The following is a 19,426-nucleotide window of genomic DNA, read 5'->3' on the forward strand; positions in this document are numbered from 1 at the left end:
AATAGGATGTAGCTGAGGACCCAGGGGACATGAGCCCTGCTGGAGTGAAGAGCCCTGGGTGCCAGCCCATCACAGGACGTGGAGGAGAAACAATAACCTTGCCATCACTACTGGTAAATTCATAAGGCACATTGTCTTTTTGAATTAGTGCCCCCGGCATTTATGGACACAACAGGAATCTATAAAATGACTCCTCAGGGAGGGTGCTTTCCTGCTTAGTTGATCCACAGTGCCTGAGGTTCTGCGAGGAAGTCAGTAATACACACTGACTGACGTGTTTTGTCCTAGTCCCTACGGTCCTCTGTGAAGGCTTCTGAAAAGACCGCCTTTCTTCTCTTCCTGACCTCAGCACTCCCTCACCTCTATCTTCCCACTTCCAGTCTTCCTGAAGCTGCGATTTCCTGTCTCGCCTCCCTCTAGTTTGTTCCTTGTGAGGCTTGATTAGAGGTAAGCCCACAGAGCAGGACCCTCGGGCAGCTGTCTTTCTTTCCACCCTTCCCTGAGCTGGGGCATCTGGTTCTCATTCTCTTCCTGATGCATCGGTCTCCACTTTCACCTTGCTCTGTTTACGTATAGATTACACTGCCTGTTTGAAACTCAGAGCTCCTAAGTGGTCTTGCCCCCTGTAATAAAAACAGCATTCAAAGGGAATCTGAAGAGAGCTGGACAGGTTGAGAAGAGCTTAGGTATGAATTAAGCCTTAACCAGAGCAAAATTTCTGTAGCCAGGGAGATGTGAGCCTGTGAAACCCTTTGAAGAAATCATTCCTAACCTCGATCTGCTGACAATCTTTGTGGAGTCTGTTGACCCCCCCCCAAAATGGGATTCCAACTCGTGTACAGGCACATGCATTCTTTGTGGAAAGGATTTTCTAACATTCTTAAAGCGTTCTGGGACCCACAGGAGGTTAAATTCACCATCACAGGTATTGCTGTATGATTATCTGTAGCAATCCTATTGTTACTAAGAGGAAGCTAAAGCTTAGAGAGGTTATGTACTTGCCAAAATCACTAAATAGTGTCAACAGGAGGCAAACCAAGGTGGGCTGAGTGTGGGCTGTGAAGCACCGTGCCATCCTGCCCCGCCAGTGCGGGAGAAAGGTCTTCATATTTTCTAGAAGCGCTAGTCACTTACTGGACTGCTCGGATGTGCAAAGGAGGCTGGGTGAAGCCCATGTGTTTTCTGTCGGTACCTGGAGCAGAGCAGGTCACATAGACCAGACGTTCTCATCCTTGCTTGAAATTGGATGTTCCTGGTAGCTTGTAACATCCTGATGCGTGGGCCACACTCCCGGTCCATCACTTCACTAGGTCTACATGGGGAGGGACTCAGGAATCAGTAAGTTGTACAGCTCCTCAGGTGACTCCAGTGTGCAGTCAAGTTTGAGAACCATTAACTGACAGCATTTGGAATGGTGACACAAGACAGTGCAATTTGGGAACCATAGGTTCTGGCCCCAGCACAGCCACGAATGAGCCCAGTGCATTGATGGCTTCCCACCCCTAAGGAAGCCTGGGTGCCCCATCAGGACTGGCCTTTCCTCTTCCCTGAACCTTGTCGTTCATTTTTCCCATGCCTAACTCCTGGGATGCCACCTGCCGGCAATGCCCTCTCACTTCCTGTTCTCTCAAGGCGTGCTGGTTCCGCTCTTCTGGTGCTGTGCTTTGCTCTGTATGAATCTCCTCCTTCCCTCCAAAGGGCCAGCTTTGATTCCTTTCTCATGCTGCCCTCCACCTCCATGCCTGGCATACGGGAGTCACCCAGCAAATGTTTCTGGCTGGTGGGATGAATGAATGAACGTGACTTGGAGGCTATCCCATCCTTCTTAGTCATTCCCCTCCCCCTCAGCTTTTCAGATGAGTGTCCCCACAAAGTCATGACAACCTTTCAGTCTCCAGAATTAATTTCTAGCACAATTGCTGGACCAGGTTATTTTCCTGGGATTCTTTCGGTTCTCCCAATGAAGGAGAAATGGAAAGAAGAGCAACAGTATTTATTTCATTCTGAGTTTTACAAAGCATTTTAAAAATAAACTTCTGGTCAAAGAGAACTGAAGAGAGCTAATTAGATTTAGAGAGCTCAGTAATTTTTTGATACGTAAGGTGCTATTCAAAATTTCCCTCTCGCAACTTGAGAACATGTGGATTGTAGGTCCACCGCCCACTGCACAAGGTGTCTGCCCTCAGCCCCACGCCAGCACAGGCCTCCAGCCTCAGTAGCCATCTCTACCTTACCTTTGGGCATCTCTGATATTGTCACTCTTTTTCTTGTGGTTTTTCAGCAGCAAACCACACCCTCTCTTTGAATACGCCAGTTTGTTCTCAGTGTTCCTAAGGGATTGTATTGAGATTCTCCAAATGCATTTATTTCTAGTTCCTCTCATCAAACAATATTTGGGGACAAGTTGGAGATGGACAACGGCAAAGTGAGGTGCTCATGAAAAGCAATGGAAATGCACAGGCTCTGGGACCTAGAGGCCCAGTGAGTCCCAGAGCTGTGGCCCCTTACACAGGTGGTTCTTCCCCTGCCTCTGGGAATTCGGCTTCACGGTATAGGGACAGTCACAATGGGAAAGAATGATGCTATAGGGAGTTAGAAGGGGCAGTGTGTTGGAAATTATCCTCACCAACCTCCTGTACTTGATTTTGAAGGGAAAATCCTTTTCAAGAGTCACCAAGTGAGGTGTGGAGCCAGTGCCAGGACCCTAGTTCCAGTAAAGATAGGAAAGTTGGGTAGGACCTGGTTCTTCCTAATTCTAAGTGGGCAACGTGCTGTGTGAATAGAGCTGCTGTCCCACACAGTGTGACTGGTCTAGGAGGGCATGTCACTGATCAAATTTAAAATTCATGGAGCTGCAGTGATGTAGAGCTGATGATTGTTCTTCTAACTTATTACACACACACACACACACACACACACACACACACACACACACACACTCATCTGAATTAGCCATGTTCTCTTTGACATGAAATAATCAGATTTGGAGCACTTCCAATCCCTGTAAGCAGCCTTCCTCATGTAAGCGTTGGTCTCATTTAATAACACCAACAATAATAATATTATTGAAAACCTATGTGCCACTCCCATGCTAAGTGCTTTGCATACGTTCTCCTGTTTTCATTTTGCAATCAACCCTGTGAGATACACACTTCCCCTGTTTTGCACATAAGAAAGCTAAGGCTCAAAATAACTTGCCCAAGATCTGAGTTTAGAGTGTGTTATTGATCCCTGCTTTGTAAAATCCACGGAAACTGTATTCTGTCATCTGGGATAGAGAACTGAACCTCTAAATCGTTAAAGAGTCTGTTCTTCCTGGGAACCCTGTATGGCTCTTCCTGGGTTTGGGGGAAGTGCATTGCTGAGAGGTCCTTAGCTTCCTGAGGACTCTGCCGACTCTGGAGCCTTACTCTGTCTGCAGCGAGCAAGCATCACAGAAGCTGTTTTATTTTAAAATCTCTTCCTCACAATTTTTATAGACCACTGGAAAAAATGTCTTCTGGACAAAATGATAAGGTGTTTGAGTTCCCCATTTCCACTGAACTGACCAATAAAATATACACATTTAGAAAAACCTGTATCCACATGAGAAACCAGGGATCGATGCCAATTGCATGCCGTAACACCAAAGAATTTATGAAATAAAGATGGTAAGATTTAGACTGAAAAAAGTCTACATGGAGAATAGCGTTGCAGACAAAGGGGAGCCAAGGGAATCATATTGAGATGACATGGGCAGGATATCAGTGGCAACACTGACCTGGAGAGGTGAAGGTTGGAGGTGAAGTCAGGCTGCAGAGGTTTTTAGGGCACGTTATTCCAATTGCTCTTGTGTGAAATGTAGGGTTTGTTCCCCCAAAATGCATTGGTGAGTTCTAGAGCAGGGGTGTCCAAACTTTTTTCAATGTTTTTTACCAAGGGCAATATTCCATAAAATACACAAACAGCTGGGCCACTCATTCGAGGTGAAGTACGTATTGCCTCACCTGGTTTATTTAAGTAAACTAAATATATTTTTGGAATTTGCTGCGGGCCAATAAAAAATGGATCACGGGCCGCAGTTTGGACACGCCTGTTCTAGAGTTTACTCCTGAAACGGGCAGAAGCACTAAGCACAGAACCTGCTGTTGTGGAGAATTCATCTTGATGCCAAAGAGTTATATCCAGTAGAGAGACTCTACATGGTAGGTTGGGATTGGTTTCACTGGTGTTTCATTTAGATCAATTTATTTGTGGCTAAGAATTTACCTTTGAGTGCCACATTGGCTTTATCTTTTCTATTTCACATTTTCCCCTAAGTTTTGTTGTCTTTACAATTGTCAGTCTGATTTCCTCATTGACCCTAAGGTTATTTCTGAAACTTTAAAAAAAAAAACTTCCTCTAGGTTTCCTTCCTAACTTGAGCAATTTGGGATTAAATTGTTACTCTATTTTTATTAAATTGTGGTTAGGCAATGTGGCTATAGAATTGATGCATTTTGAATTTATTAAAGCTTTATTTATTGCCTAATATTAAATCAAAATTTAGAATACGCCATAGATACATATTCATATATTCTCAGTGGAATGCCAAGTTAAATCTCTCTTTCTCTCTTGCCCTCTCTCATCTATCTCTTATTAGAACCTTATTAATTATATGGTTCAAATCTTCTGTACCACTGTTTTTTATTTATCTTAGATTAATAGTGCCTTATTAAATTTTCTCACTCTAGTTTCATTTCTGTCAATTTTTACAATTAAAGTAGTTTTAAAAATTAATTAAATATTAAATGATTTTGCACATAAGTATTTATGACTTACCCTGTCATTATTGTCAATATAAAAAGCATTGCTTTCACGCATTTAATGTTTTTTGCCCTTTTCTAATATCCTTATTTCTATCCCTGCTCTAATTTTATTTGAATTTGTCTGACACGTGTAGATAAATCCTTTTGCTTTTAACCTTTCTGTATCATTTACTTCAAGTTTCACCTATAGGTGACGTATCTTTGTTATATTGTCCAACTTAATCTAAGAAGGTTTCTGTTTCTTTTTACTAAAAGAGTTTAAGTTATTTATGTTTGCTGATACAACGTGATCTTCTTCTATTAATCTGTTATGCTTAGTTTTTAAAATTTAGATTTTTTTTTTACTGCTTCTTTTCATTTTTGTTGTATGGGCATATTAATTTGTTGACTTTTCCAGCTATTTAGAAAACAGGTGTTATTGTGATTGACTCCATAAGGGATTACCTTAAAGGTTTTTGATGGCAATCTTAAAATATATTCAATGATTGATATTAATCCAAAACAATACATTACCCACCTTCATTTGTAGAGAGGAGGTGTTGATGTTTTTGCTGTCCCCCATAACCCCAAAGAAAACAAATTTATAACTTGTTAAAATACCACTTTCAGGAAGGCATAGTTTTGCTAGCGAATTATTTTTAGCTGTCTAATATGAACTAATTACAATGCTGCATATATTGTTCCAGAATATTGAAAAATATGGAATCTTAAATTTATTTGATGAATCTAGAACAACTGATAATATTCACTTCTTTTTTTATAGAGGTTTTATGAGGTGAAATAATAACTAAAATGTTCTCAGCACAGTATCCAGCACATATTCAGTACCTTTATTATTACTTATCATATCAATAGAGGCTCAAAAAAGTGTTCATTAAGCAGTCATTCCTTGTAAGTCTCTTTAAATGTAAGGACAAGAAAGATACTAATTTTAGCCTATTTAGTTTATTAAAATTTTGACATAGCCTTCAAAATTTGTTTGATAAAGCCACCATAACACATAGTTTGCCTTACAGTGACATATGTTTTCCTCCTTGGAAGTAACTAGCAATTTTATTACCAACATAGATTCCTGGGCCTTATTCATACTGCTGAGCCCGAATTTCCAAGAGAGAAGCCTGGTGATTTTTTTTTTTTTAAACCGGTGATATTAAGGAAATTTGAGAAATACTATAGATCAAGTGTTGGGACTTTTAGACTTTATTATTTTGGATTTGTTTAGTAAATTTGATGTGTTTGTTAAAATAGTTACAGCATAGACTCATAGATTCCTTCCAAGTCAAAGCAAACAGTCACATTAAAATTCATTAGAAGGGCTCTTTTTAAAAATGTTTTAAGGATTCGTATATCATCAATATCTAACACCTTTCTTATCAGAGAAACAGAGCGGAGATTCCCAATAATATCAGGAACAATAAAGACATAGGGGATGACCATGATTAGTATTAGTATTTAACTCTGACAGCTGGGCTGCAACCTCAGGTCCTGGAATCCAGAGGCCCTGGGCTGGGACGCTAGTTGCTCCTCTAACCATCTCTTTAATATCGACACATTGCTTCTCTGTCCCTCAGTGTTCTCCACTCAGAAATGGAGATAAGGATAGTATCCTCCTCGTAGGATGTGGGGATACAGTGGGGTGATGCATGTGATATGGTGAGCAGAATGCCGAGCCCATTAGTTAGCACTCCCAAAAGCCAGCTTTCTAAAATTCCCAGTAATGAACAAATGAGGAATTGGCTCAGAGAGTGTGTGGACCTGCCCGAGGGCACTCGAAGTAAATGTGAACTCTGGCTTTGGGAGTCAGTCTAGTGCTTTTCTCACTGCCGCTTAAACCTGAACTTGGAAGAGCTGGAACATGAGACACAAACAACAGGAAAATAGATTTGATGTCCAATGCAGGCTAACTCCCTGCCTCCCCTCTCCCCACGGCACCAAAGGCCAGGCGGTGAGCACTCCTGCTTCCTAACTCCAACCCTTCCTTTCACTTGGGGAAGAATCTTCTAGCACCTTCCACCTAACTGGGGGCAGCAGCAGGATAGATGGGAGAGTGTGCCACACGGACCCCATTCTGGCCTTCTCACACTACCCTTTAAAAAGAAGCAGCAGGCTTAGTACATGAAATTCAAAGTCACCTCTGCATGGCGGCCTTCCCCAAAGTGGGCGGTGCTATAGGTTTGCTCTCCCAGTAGGGATGGTTTGAACATTTCATCACCAAAACCACAGATCAAGCTTGAAGAATGTGGCAAGATTAATTCTGTGGGTCTTGACTCAGAGCTTTGATTACCTACCCTTCACATAAACAAATCACGTTATTTTTCCCACTTTGGTGGCTGACACTCTCCCCATGCCCAGGGAGGCAGGAAATGTGCTGATGTCAAAATGTAAACATCTTGGAATGGGCCTGGCCCATGGCAGGCCAGGGCAGCCAGGTGGCATTAGGAAATACCTGTCAGGTGTATGTCTGGGTGGATGAACGAAGGAGTGAACAGCTGTGCACAGACCTTTCTTGGTTTCCTTAGCATGGTTGATTTTTTATTCCCATTCATTTGTAAGAGAAGTCTCATATCTGCTATGATGATAAAAGGTGGTCAAAAACACTTTTGTTCCTGTGAAAACCAAAAATGCAGAGGTGAAAGCTTAACAAGGACGGGCATCCAGACTTTGGGGTTCCTGCCTGATTTGCCCCTGCTGGCTGTGTGGCTTTGGGCACATCAGCTCACGCTCCAGTTTTCTGTAGAAAGCAGCCAGTAATAGCTACTCTGCTCAGCGCACTGGAGCTGTAATGTGCACTTGACATTTCATACAGAAGCTTTGTTGAGGGCACAGTTCAATTCTTATTTACCCCTCTCACGACAAAGAAAATCTGTTCAGTGCATTTTTTTACTGAATGAATGAATGAATGAATGAATGAATGAATGAATCAATAGGTATTTAGAGCACCACAAGCCCTAAATAACTCATTTTAAATGATCATTTATGTCTCTTCATCTCCTGTTCTGTGACTTTGATGGTGGCAGGAAGGGTGCCTTCTTCGTCATTGTACCTCTGAAGCCAACATCAGGGCGTGGCAAGCAGTAATATTTGGTTGTAAAATTAGTGAATGCAGGATAGAGGTGATACTATCACAGAGAAACCCCGAAGCCCCAGCTCCTTCTCTTGCTCGAAATTTATTTATTCTGTCAATCCCGCTTGTGTTAAATGTATCTCAGTTCACTTTATCTGAGTGTCTTGTCTCTTCCATAAACTGTGAAGTCTCAAGGGAAGTGACACTACCTACTATCTTGGCAGTTTTCCTGGCCCCTGAAGAAATGCCTTCAGCTGGGGGGGTGGAGCCAGTGGTACAGGTCTGGCTGACTGTTGGACCAATAGTACTTTAAAAATAAGGTTATTTTTTCTTACTGTAAAAGTAATGAAAGCACATGTTAGAAAATTTGGAAACTACAAAATTTTATGGAGAAAGAAATTAAAACAAACCTTACCCTAATTCTCCCATCCAAGGGCTATTCTACGTTAGAGAATTTTAATTTTATTTGAATTTAGCAAGATAAAAAAATTAGAAATTACTTAATTCTTGATATATGTTTCTTCAATGTAAGGGGCACTGATTCCTAAGTAATTTCTTGCTCCTGCTCTCTGCTTCTCTAAGCAGATACATATGAAGAAATGGATTTCCGTATTTTAACACATCTTGGATGCGCATGACTTTACATGTATAGTTATTAAAACTTGGTCGAAGGTCAGAAGCCGCCAGTGAAGTCTAGACAAAAAAGCATAGATGATAATTTTTCTTTAATGAGGTAAATAACAATATTCTGACTTGTATGATTATTATTCTCAATAAAGGTTAATAGGGAAATGCTAATCTATGCTAAAAATATCCCATAAAAGTAAATAAGCGTGTTGAAGATGAGCAGACAGACACCTTATGGGGAAGATAGGGGAGAAGGCACGTTCCTATCATGACCTCAAGTGCGTTCATGTGTCAGATGACTAACTTGTTCTCTCCTTTCTTCTGAGTCACCTGAACAAAAGAGTTTGAATTTATTTATGTGTACGAATATATATAAAACCGTTTATGCATGACAGATGGTGTCCTAAACTCATTTTATTCTCACAACTCCATTATTTTGAAGATGAGGAATTGAGGAGTGGGGGTAGGTTGGCTAAGATCCCACAGCTAATATGTGGCACAGTAGTTTTGAGTGAGGAAGACTTTCACTGCATCGTTAGCAGGTCTGTAGGGGACTTCAGAGAGATCTGGTCCAACCACCCTGTTTCAGTCTTAGGAAACTGAGGTCAGAGTGGTTAAATGATACTCAGCGTTTCTTAGGCAGGTGTTAGCACAGCTGGGCTAATCTCCAAGTCTCCTTATTCTTATTCCAGTGCTCCATCCATAATTCTGACCTTGGTTACAGTCACATAATTTCTCTCAGGACTAACTACCCTAGGCTTCCAAAGCTCTGTACTTGGATCCATTGGTGACGCTGGCATTTACTCTCAGCAGTTGCATCATTTGGTGTGTGGAGGATCTCCTGGACAATTGAATCTGTCTGCAGTGCCGTGACAGTTAACAGGATGGTATGTTATGAGATCCACAGGTTGGAAAAAGCTGGAGGTTTAGATGACTGCTGGTTCTAGAAATGCGACGCACTGATGTGTGAGAAGGTGCAGGCCAACTTCACCCTTGTCACTTAGAGTTAGAAACCCAGGTGAGAAGGTGCTGGAGGGAATACAGCTACCACTGGCGCCAATCAGCACGTGTGGGCACAGAGCATGTGCTAAGCCTTGGAGAACTCCTTCCTTTGTGTCTTCATTTTCACCACCAGCTTCTTGTTTTTTAGCAACGGTTTGGTTGTGTTCCCCAGGTTTCACCCTTTCAACATCTGAATGTCATTCCTTTGGCTAACCGATTCTTTTTTTTTCTCCACTTCTTCACTTGGTGATGACAGGAGAAACTGTTAGTTTTTAAAAAGTTGATTTAATGGTCCACTTGCAAGAAGCCACATAGCAACCAATCTGTTCTTAAGATTTGGAATTTATTTGATTTATCTTCTCAGATGACTTATTGAAATTGTCTTTAGAATGTGTCTATAATGGGTGTTGTGTGCTCTGCTGATGGCACCAGACCCAGAATTTCCATCCAGGTATTTATTTAATTGTCTCTTCTAATTCTTTCTACTGACACTCATCTTGAAGTTACTTTTGCCATTTTGTTGGAACAGCACCCCACCCCTGCCCCAAACATTTAACTCCTCTCAGATAAATCCAAGCCCAACCCTGAAATTCCCAGGTTAGGCCTAAATCAATACCAGACTCTACGGTATGTTAGTAATGGCTCATAGTTCAGGGGGAAGAATTTTCATGAGTAGTTTCAGAGATGCAGATAAAGGAAGCAGAAAGCCCACACTTAGACGAGAACGATCATTACTTAAGACAGGTAGAAACAACAGGGTGCAAAGGAGAGGAATTTATTGTTAGAATGCAAAATGAATATTGGAAGTATGTATGAGAAAGCCTGAGCCTCTCCAAATTTAAGCTGAACTCTTTCATTACGTTTGAATTTGGTCTTAAGACAAGAATGGAAAGATTCAGGGTCTTTCGAAGGGAAGGATGGTCTACTGGTGTGGGCTATTTCTTGGAGCTTTGTCCATTGATGGACAGGCTGCTCTTCAGGGAGTGCTCCTTGACCTGTGAAATGGAGCAGAAGTGCCATCTTCTTAAGTGTGAGGAGGAGACCTCACGGAGGCATGGACCATGAGCCAGGCTTTGCTTTCCTCCCTGTCAGAATGTACGTGACACAATCAAGCATTTTATAAGACAAACCCTCCTGTGTGTGTCAGTTTCCTCCTCAGTGAAATCAGTAGTGTGGAAAAGAGATGCATTCAGAGATATTGTTCTATCAACACTGTCATTTGTTCTATACTAAGGTTTTAGAATCGTGAAGTTGAAAGCACCTTAGAAGTCATGTGGTCTAACCTCTGGTTCAGTTAGGTCTTTGCTGTATACCAAACCATGCAAAACCTAAGTGGCTTAAAACAAAGTCATGTATTATTTCCCATAATTCTGTGGGGTGGCCAGTAGTCTCTCTTCCACTTTTCCTGGGCTCATTCATGACTGCTTTCGCCTGGAGGGTCATCTGGGTTGCAATGTCCAAGGATGCCTCATTCACCTATTTGAAAGTCAGTGCTGGCTGTTGGTTGGGGGCCCTTGTTCTCCATGTGATTGCCAATGTTCTAGTAGATTAAACCAGCTTCCTTACAGGGCTATATCAAGGCAGGGTTCTAAGAGGGGAAAGCTGCAAGGCCTCTCAAGGACTAGTCTCAGAAGTCACACAAGGTCACCTTCAATGCATTGATCATAATGCAAACACAGGTAGGCTGACTCCCCTAATCCAGTGCTATGTTCACTCTGTAACACACTACTCTCCGATGGCCATTTTCAAATTCATTCATCAACCCAATAACTATTGTTGGGTAGGTATTGCATGCCAGGAACTGTGCTGGGCATTTTGGTAGATTCAACGATGAATGAGAAAGCATCCCTTTTTCTTAAAGTAATCTGTAACCTATGCCTAGCATGACATTCAAAAGGGGTTAACTGACCACATTTTAAATAGGACTGTAAGAGACTTTTAAAGTCTATAAGAATGTGTGTTATAAGGAGAAATAAACGCCCCTTCTTATCTTGAGTTCAGTAGGCATTACCATATATTTTTACCAGGACAGTTGAAATTCTTTTCCACTCTCTACAATCTCCTCCACAGTAAGTTTAATACATGAAGAAAGACAATATCCAAATTATCATAAATCTGTCGGCATTCCATTTCAGAACAGAGGCAAATGGAGCTTCCATGTATCTGAAATGTTGTATGTATCTGGATTACCGTTTTATCCTTTAATGGGGTGGACCTCAGGGTCAAGTTTTATTATATGCATCTTAAAAATGTAGAGCTGGAGTTTCAGAGAGGGGAGTGGAGAGGTGACCTGAGTCAGGGTGGGACATTAACCTTCTGACCTCAGGGACTGATGGATCTCAAGCAGCGCTATACTCCAGAGGGGAGGCTGTTTTGGCATCGGGAGGAAGGCCAGATGCCCTGGTGTTTCATTTTAAGCTTTGAAAGGTTAAACTTAGGCTTGCCTTTGCCCTCTAACCTGCCAGGGCCACCCCAAAGCAAAGACCACCTTTAGAGTTCTCTGCTCCTTCTTCTTGGACTTTAATTCTGCTCTTCCCCCACTCCTGGGTACCTGAGGCCCACTTATCATTAGCCACTGCTTCATTCCGTACCTGACTTCCAAGGGAGAGTCAGCTACCAGTTATTTAGGCTTCAGTGTGCATGTCAATTAGTGGGTGAGTCTGATCTTTTACTGAGGAAAGAAAAGCTTCATTCGTGGGGAAAGGGATTCTGGTCATCAGCAAAGTAGGTTATGAGAACATTCCTGAGGCCCCTCTGATAATACCTGCTACTTTCTGTTCTTAACACCCATTCAGAGAGTCTAAGATTCTAAGGTTGAGCAGTAGAATTTTAGAATTGAAATGGTCAATAGAAATATCCATGATACTCCTTATTTTGTTGGTGAAAACAACAGACACAGAGAGAAGTGGTGGCTTGCCATACTACACAGCTAGTTAGTGGCAGAGCTGGGATTCAAACTTGAACCACTAGATCTTTAAAGCAGCAAAGTTTGAGCCAGATACTGTTTTCTCTTCCAGAGAAATGGCTCTACACAGAGTGGGACAGTTTTCAGTAGCATACATGCTCATAGATCTTTTATAAGGTGGTGAAGGGTGCTAGGGTTTTTGATACAAAAAGGGGGGGGGGAATGGTGAGGAAGAGGAAGTATGGACTAGTTTCCAAGTAGCTGTTGCTACTGTAGTTGCTGCTGCTACCGCGATATGACACACCGACGTGGCACCCGAAAAACAGCCTTTGACAGATTGAATCGTAGGCTCTAGCATTCAGACATGAGCCCACTATGTGGTGTTGGCAACTCACACAGCCTCCTTGCTCATCTGTTAAATGAAGCACAATAATCTCTAAGCAAATCCACAGACTCTCCAGCTCTAGAGCTGGGAAGACAAGATCATGATACAGCAACCAGAATGGGCACAGACTTGGAGTAATAAGGGAGTAATGGTTGGAATAATACAGTAATGCTTGGAGTAATGGTTATTAGCTGTTTTAGGGACAGCAAAGAGGCCAGTTTGGCTAAGAGGAAGGATTTATGTTGGCAAGTTTTAGTAAAATAGAGATAATAGTTACTTTCTGAACATGATAAACTATGCCTATCAGGCACAAGGAAATAATGATCACTCATGATGCTATAATCCAATTTTGCTCTTGAAGTATTAGACAATGCCATCAGCTCTTTGATATCTCTTGTTTTTGGACCACTTTTAGACTCAGTTCTTTAACTGAGCTTAAGGGTCCCGGTTCTGTACTGAAAAAAAGTAGCTCTTTAATGGTAAAATTTTTGGTATCGTTGACAAGTAAGTGGAGGAACTAATTTTAGGCAGGAGTTTTCTAGATGGTCTTCAAATCGTAGGTTGACATCTCTCCTGTCTTTTCAATGAGGCATCTTCAAGGACAGGCACGTTCTAGCAGCTCTTCATGACAATTCTTCCTGAGTTGATAGATAGGACGGCCTTGTGGAAGGAGCCCTACTCCTGAGAAAACCACATTTCAGGTCTGCCACTCACCAGCCAAGAGGCCTTGGCCAAGGCAGTCAATACCTTTGAACCCCTGCATGTCTTTATAAAAGTAGATATAATGACACCTACTCTATGTCACAGGATTGTTATAAGGATCAAATGAAGAAAATATATGTGAATGTGTTTTATTATGGAAGGAAATTTATAGAGATGAGGGGTGGTTCTTCTCTGGATTCCTCAAGCCTGTGGGTCTTCAAACTCCAGATTGTCCATTATACTTCTGTGCTACCCTGTAAAACCACAATCTTTTCCCAGCGCATTCAAGGCTCTGACCACCGAACCCCACACACCCGGAGTACATGGCTCTCCAAGTCAGATCCAGTGCAGACTTGTGTTAGCAGAGCAGGTACAGTTAAAAAGCCTGGGGCTTTGGAATTTTAAAAAGGGAACCAACACCAACATCTCTGAAATAAATTGATTTGGTTGAAACTCTTCCAAAGAAATTACCTTAATTCTGAGACTAAATATGCAGCATTCCAGCCCAAATGGACTTTTCTTGGCCAATCCCTTGAGAAGTAAACATTCAACTTTAATAGGGGAAGGGCAGTAGAACTTACAGTTTTAGCTCACTGATGTCACCCATTGCTTTTTGAGCCAAAGAACAAGAAAATCCAACACTTCCTTCAAGTATGAAGGCATCGTATGGGAACGATACAAATATGTTTGTGGTTTCCATATATTTTCCTTTAAATAAAAACACAGGGATTGAAGAGGATACATTTTTCAGAATCTTGACAGACATATGTGCTTTTCTCAGAGAGGGGCCCACCTGGGAATCTTGGCTGACTGGTCTAAAAGGCTGTCTTTTTATTCCTCGATTAAAAAATCTGATAAAAAATAAGCACAGAGGTTCTAAACTGTGGCAGAACTTAATGCTAAGTCAAACTTCAGAAGTCAGGTCCTGGCTAAGATCTTAGTATTAGGGAACAGGAGAGCCCTTGAACTTGAAAGGCAAGTGCTCATTTTATTGGGGAGGAAGTGACAAAATTAAAATCTGGGAGAGTTGTCTAACCTACCCCAGGTCACAGGGCTTCTGTCATCAAGGCTAGACTAGGACGTAGGGCTTTTTGGCACCAGGACTCCTTCCACCGTGCTTGATAACAAGTCATTGCTTGATGGCAAAGATATTATCTTCAGGCCCCCGGAAGTCCAGTGATAAGGCAGCGGCACCTCACCTCATGTACCGAGGCAGGTTATAACCACCTTCCAATGGCAGTTGACTGGAGTCTAGATTTGAATTCCAGGGCCTTCTGGGTAGGCGAATCAAATCGCTGATTTCAAATGTACTAGTAGAGCTTGCTATTTTGAGCCCATCTCTTGGCGATTTCCACCAGAGAGTGCAGAATACTTGGTGAATCCAGTTCAATTCTTTCAACTTTAAACAAGCACCACTGAGGTAGGCAGATGTTCAAAAACCAGAAGCCCATCCCAGCCTCATGATCCAAAGAGGAGGCAAAGATTAGAACCTCTCCATCTTTACATCCAGGGTCTCTAACACCCAGTTAGTATTTAAATAACATTTGGTGATTGAGTATGGATGGTTAAATGTTAAGTTGGTGGTGGAATTGCCCTGAGTGTGGAGTAGAGGGAGTGATCAATCTTCCTGGGGTGTGGAAAAGAACAAGGTCAAGCAAAGCTTCAAAGCTGATATTTGATCTGAGTCTTAAAGGAAAACACATTGCAGAACAAATGATCATCCTCTTGTCTATTCAAGTTTCAGGTTATGCAGATCTGATACTTGAAAGATACCACTTGTATGTACATAAAACACCTAAAGGTCCCTGATATGTAAACTGACCCCTGGGGCTGCGCAGAAGACTCAGGGGTACCTAGCTTGTTGGCACCAGAGCTACTGGGTCTGCCTCTGGAGGGAGCTACCTCCTCAGGGAACTGGAGCCAACTGGGGCCTCAGACTCAGCCTGGGGCGGCTTCACCTGACTGCCTGCATTGCCCTCTCTTGGGTCCCTGGGAAAGACTGTTGTACTTGGCCTCCCTGCACTCCCAGGGTACGCAATTACTCAGAAACTCCCAGCTGCTCCTCAGCCCCACACTGAGTTTCCAAACAAAACCTGTGAAAACAGCTCCAGTGGCAGCTTCGGCCACATTTGGCAGCAGCCCCTGTCCACAGTACACCAGCAGGCTCTTGAATCCTAGACACTCGCCACTCCAGAGGCAAAGGAAGCCTGGACAGGCACTGTCTCTGAGACACATCCAGGAAAGATGTGCCCGGGAACTCATGCATTCGATGTTTTTCTTTCGGCTCCATCCAAACCAAAAGGGGCAGAGTATCTGTGCTGTGGCCTGTCCCTTTATTACAGGCACGGGCTCAGACCGCGGCAATTGCACCGTAACAGAAAGCCTCTCCTCCTACCCACCTGATCTCATGGAGGTTCTGAATCTCTGCTTCTTCCTGTATGGAAACCGGGTGTTTATGTGGCCCCTCCTCCTCGCTCCTTCACCTTTCCAATGACCCTGTCTGTTCTATATTTGAGCTTGCCTCATCTTTTCTTCCTGCCTTCTTGCCATCTCACTGTTATTAGGTGCCCTCACTTAGTTCCTCACTTCTTTTCTTTTTCTGTTTTGTTTGTTTATTTTGTTCTTAGATTCCACATATAAGCGGAATCACGTTGCATCTGTCTTTCTCTGTCTGATTTACTCCACTTAGCACAATATCAGCCAGATCCATCCATGGCGCCACAGGTGGCAGGAGCACATTCCCTTCCGTGGCTGGTCAATATTCCATTGTATATAGGTACCACCTCTTTATCCATTCTTCCATTGACAGACACCCAGGCTGCCTCCACATCTTGGCTTTGTAGACAATGCTGCAGTGAACATATGGATGCACATGTCCCCTCCATGTAGCGTTTGATTTCTTTGAATAAATACTCAACGGTGGGATAATTGGGTCCTTTTTTGTCCCTTGTTATAGCCTTTGTTTTAAAGTCTCGTTTGTCTGGGATAAGTATTGCTACCCCAGCTTTTTTTGTTATTTCGTTGCCATTTTCATGTCATACCTTTTCCATCCTTTTACTTTCCGTTTGTGTGGGTCTTTCAGTCTGAAGTGAGTCTCTTGTAGGCAGCATATGTAAGGGTTCTGTTTTATTATCCACTGAGCCCTCCTGTGTCTTTTGATTGGAGCATTTAATCCATTCCCATTGAAAGTAATTGTTGATATGGAGCTATTGCCATTTGATTGTTCATAATTTTGATTTTTCCCCCCATCTTAAAGAAGTTCCTCTAACATTCCTTGTAATACTGATTTGGTGGTGATGAACTCCTTTAGCTTTTTCTTGTCTGGGATACTCTTTATCTGTCCTTCAATTTTAAATGATAGCCTTGCTGGGTAGAGTACCGTTGATTGTAGGTCCTTGATATTTATTACATTGATTATTTTGTGCCAATTCCTTCTGGCCTGCAAAGTTTCTTTGTGAAATCAGCCGACAATCTTATGGGAGCTCTCCTGTAAGTTTGGTTTCCTCTCTCTTGCTGCTTTTAGGATTCTTCCTTTGTCTTTAACCTTTGCCATTTTTATTATAATGTGTTTAATTATAATGTGTTTGTGTACATCTTGTTTGGGACTCGCTACACTTCCTAGACTTGTATATCTGTTTCCTTCCCCAAGTTAGGGAAGTTTCCAGTCATTATTTCTTCAAATAGGTTCTCAAACCCTTGCTTACTCTCTTCTGCTTCTGGTACCCCTGTGATGTGAAGGTTGCTATGCTTGATGTTGTCCCAGAGATTTCTTAAACTCTCCTCATTTCGGGGGATTCTTTTTTCTTTTTGTTGTTCCAGTTGGATGTTTTCTGCTACCTTGTCTTCCAAATTGCTGATTTGATCCTCTGCTTCATCTAGTCTGCTGGTGATTCCTTCTAGTGCATTCTTCATTTCAGTTATTTTATTCTTCACTTCTGACTGGTAATTTTCCATGGTTTCTGTGTCCTATTTTAATGATTGCTATCTCTATGTCGGAGTAGTTTTGAATTCTGTATCTGGTAGGTTGCTTGCCTCCATTTTGTTTAGTTCTTTTTATGGAGTTTTTGCCTGTTCTTTCATTTGGGACATTATTTCTTTGTTTCCTCATTTTGGCTGCTTCTCTGTGTTTGTTTCTATGTATTAGGTAGATCTGCTATTTCTCCCAGTCTTTGCTGGGTGGCTTATGTAGTAGGTGCCCTGTGGGGCCCAGTCACAGTCTCGCTGGTCACATGCTCTGGGTGCTCCAGGAGCATCCCTTGTGTGGGTTGTTTGAGTCCTTCTGTTTATAGTTGAGCCTTGGTTGCTATTGGCACATTAATGGGTGGGATTGACCCTCAGGCTAATTGGCTGTGGGATTTGGTCTCATCCATAGCTAATGGGCTGCTGTGCAGGGGGCTTTCTGTACTGAGTGGGATTTGCCCCAGCAGGCTCTGTTGCATGTTGAGATTGCCCTTTGTGTGTGTTGCTTGTCGAGCTAATTGGGGGGTGCTCTGCTGTGGTCTGAAACCAACCTCCAAGGATGTTGGTTCTGGGGCCTCTTGCAAGGGGCTCTGGTGCAGGCCCAGGTCACCCACTGCCTGTGACCAGTGGGGGACTACTTGGTAGGAGATACAAATTGATCTGCAGTTGTTCGCTGCCTGTGCTAAACCTGGAGGTGCGTGGGAGAAGCCACTCTGTGAACTACCGACATCTGCCACCAGTATTGGGCCTGGGGTAGCTCTGCAAATAGCCAGGACACCCCAAGGCCTGCTGCCACCTGCTGGTTCCCTTACAATTGAGCCCCCAATAAAGCCTCTTGCAGTAAGCAAGTTGGGTGAGGTGGGGCCTCAGGGAATCTCTAGAGTGAGAAGAGTTGTGGTCGCCAGGTTAATGTAGATTCTGGTTTGGTGTCAGTACTGAGCCTGGAGTTACTCAGCAAAAGTCTCAGAGAACACTGAGGCCAGTCACCACCTTCCGGGGGCCTATGGACTCTGACAGTTTTCCAAGACAGAGAGCAATGTGGGTGGGGCTGACTGCTCACTGAGAATGTGTCTCTGGTGTTGGACGAGTTGGACGGGATGGGGTCTCAGGAATTCAGCAGGGTGGAGCAGCAGACCTCACCAGGCCAATCAGATTCAAATTTGGCATGCGGGGGAGAGCTCAACACAAGAAAAATGGCACCAACCTGCCAGTTGCAGGGTATGAGGCTCCCTCAGAGAAAATGGCGACTGTCTTCCAGTTCTTGCCTCAAATTCATACATCTCAGTTTTCCCCTCATATGCCTCTGATGCCCCAGTCACCATCCTTCTGCCGGGGCCCAAGGTGAGTGCCTGTGAGCAAGTGAGTCTGTGTGTGGGCTACTTAAGAGGACAGTTGGGTTTCTTACAGCCTTCAGTCCCACCTGGATTGTTGGAATTCCCACAGTTTTTCACAGCTAGATGTTGTGGGGGCTCCTCTTTCTGTCCCCAGTGCTCTGGGCTGGGGAGCCCAGTGTGGGGTTGGTGGGGGACCTTCGCTCCTCCAGGGAAACCTCTGTGGCTGAGCTATCCCTCCCGATTCTCAACCACCACAGGAAGGTTTGGGACTGGCCCATTTTGCATCTCTGCCCCCTCTACCAGCCTCAATGTGGCTTCATCTTTATATCCTTAGTTACAAAACTTCTGTTCAGATAGACTTCAGATGATACTCTAGGTTGATTGTTCTGTGATTTAGTTGTAATTTTAATGTGTTTATGGAAGGAAGCAGGTACAGAGTTTACCTACTCCACCATCTTGTATCTCCAGCTCTCCATTTCTTACTTGCATTATTTCAATAGTTTTCTACTATTGTCTCTGCCTACATTGTTTCCATCCTTTAGAGACATGCTGTTGTTGAAACTTCTCTCTCCAAAGTGTATACCTTTAGTGAAAAAATTCCCCTTCTCAGAACCTTCCCTGGGTCAGCTTATTTACTCAGTGATGCCCTGACATCTTATC

This window comes from Rhinolophus sinicus, chromosome 2 (assembly GCF_057876585.1).
Source record: "Rhinolophus sinicus isolate RSI-liver-muscle chromosome 2, RSI-T2T, whole genome shotgun sequence".
NCBI lineage: Eukaryota > Metazoa > Chordata > Mammalia > Chiroptera > Rhinolophidae > Rhinolophus > Rhinolophus sinicus.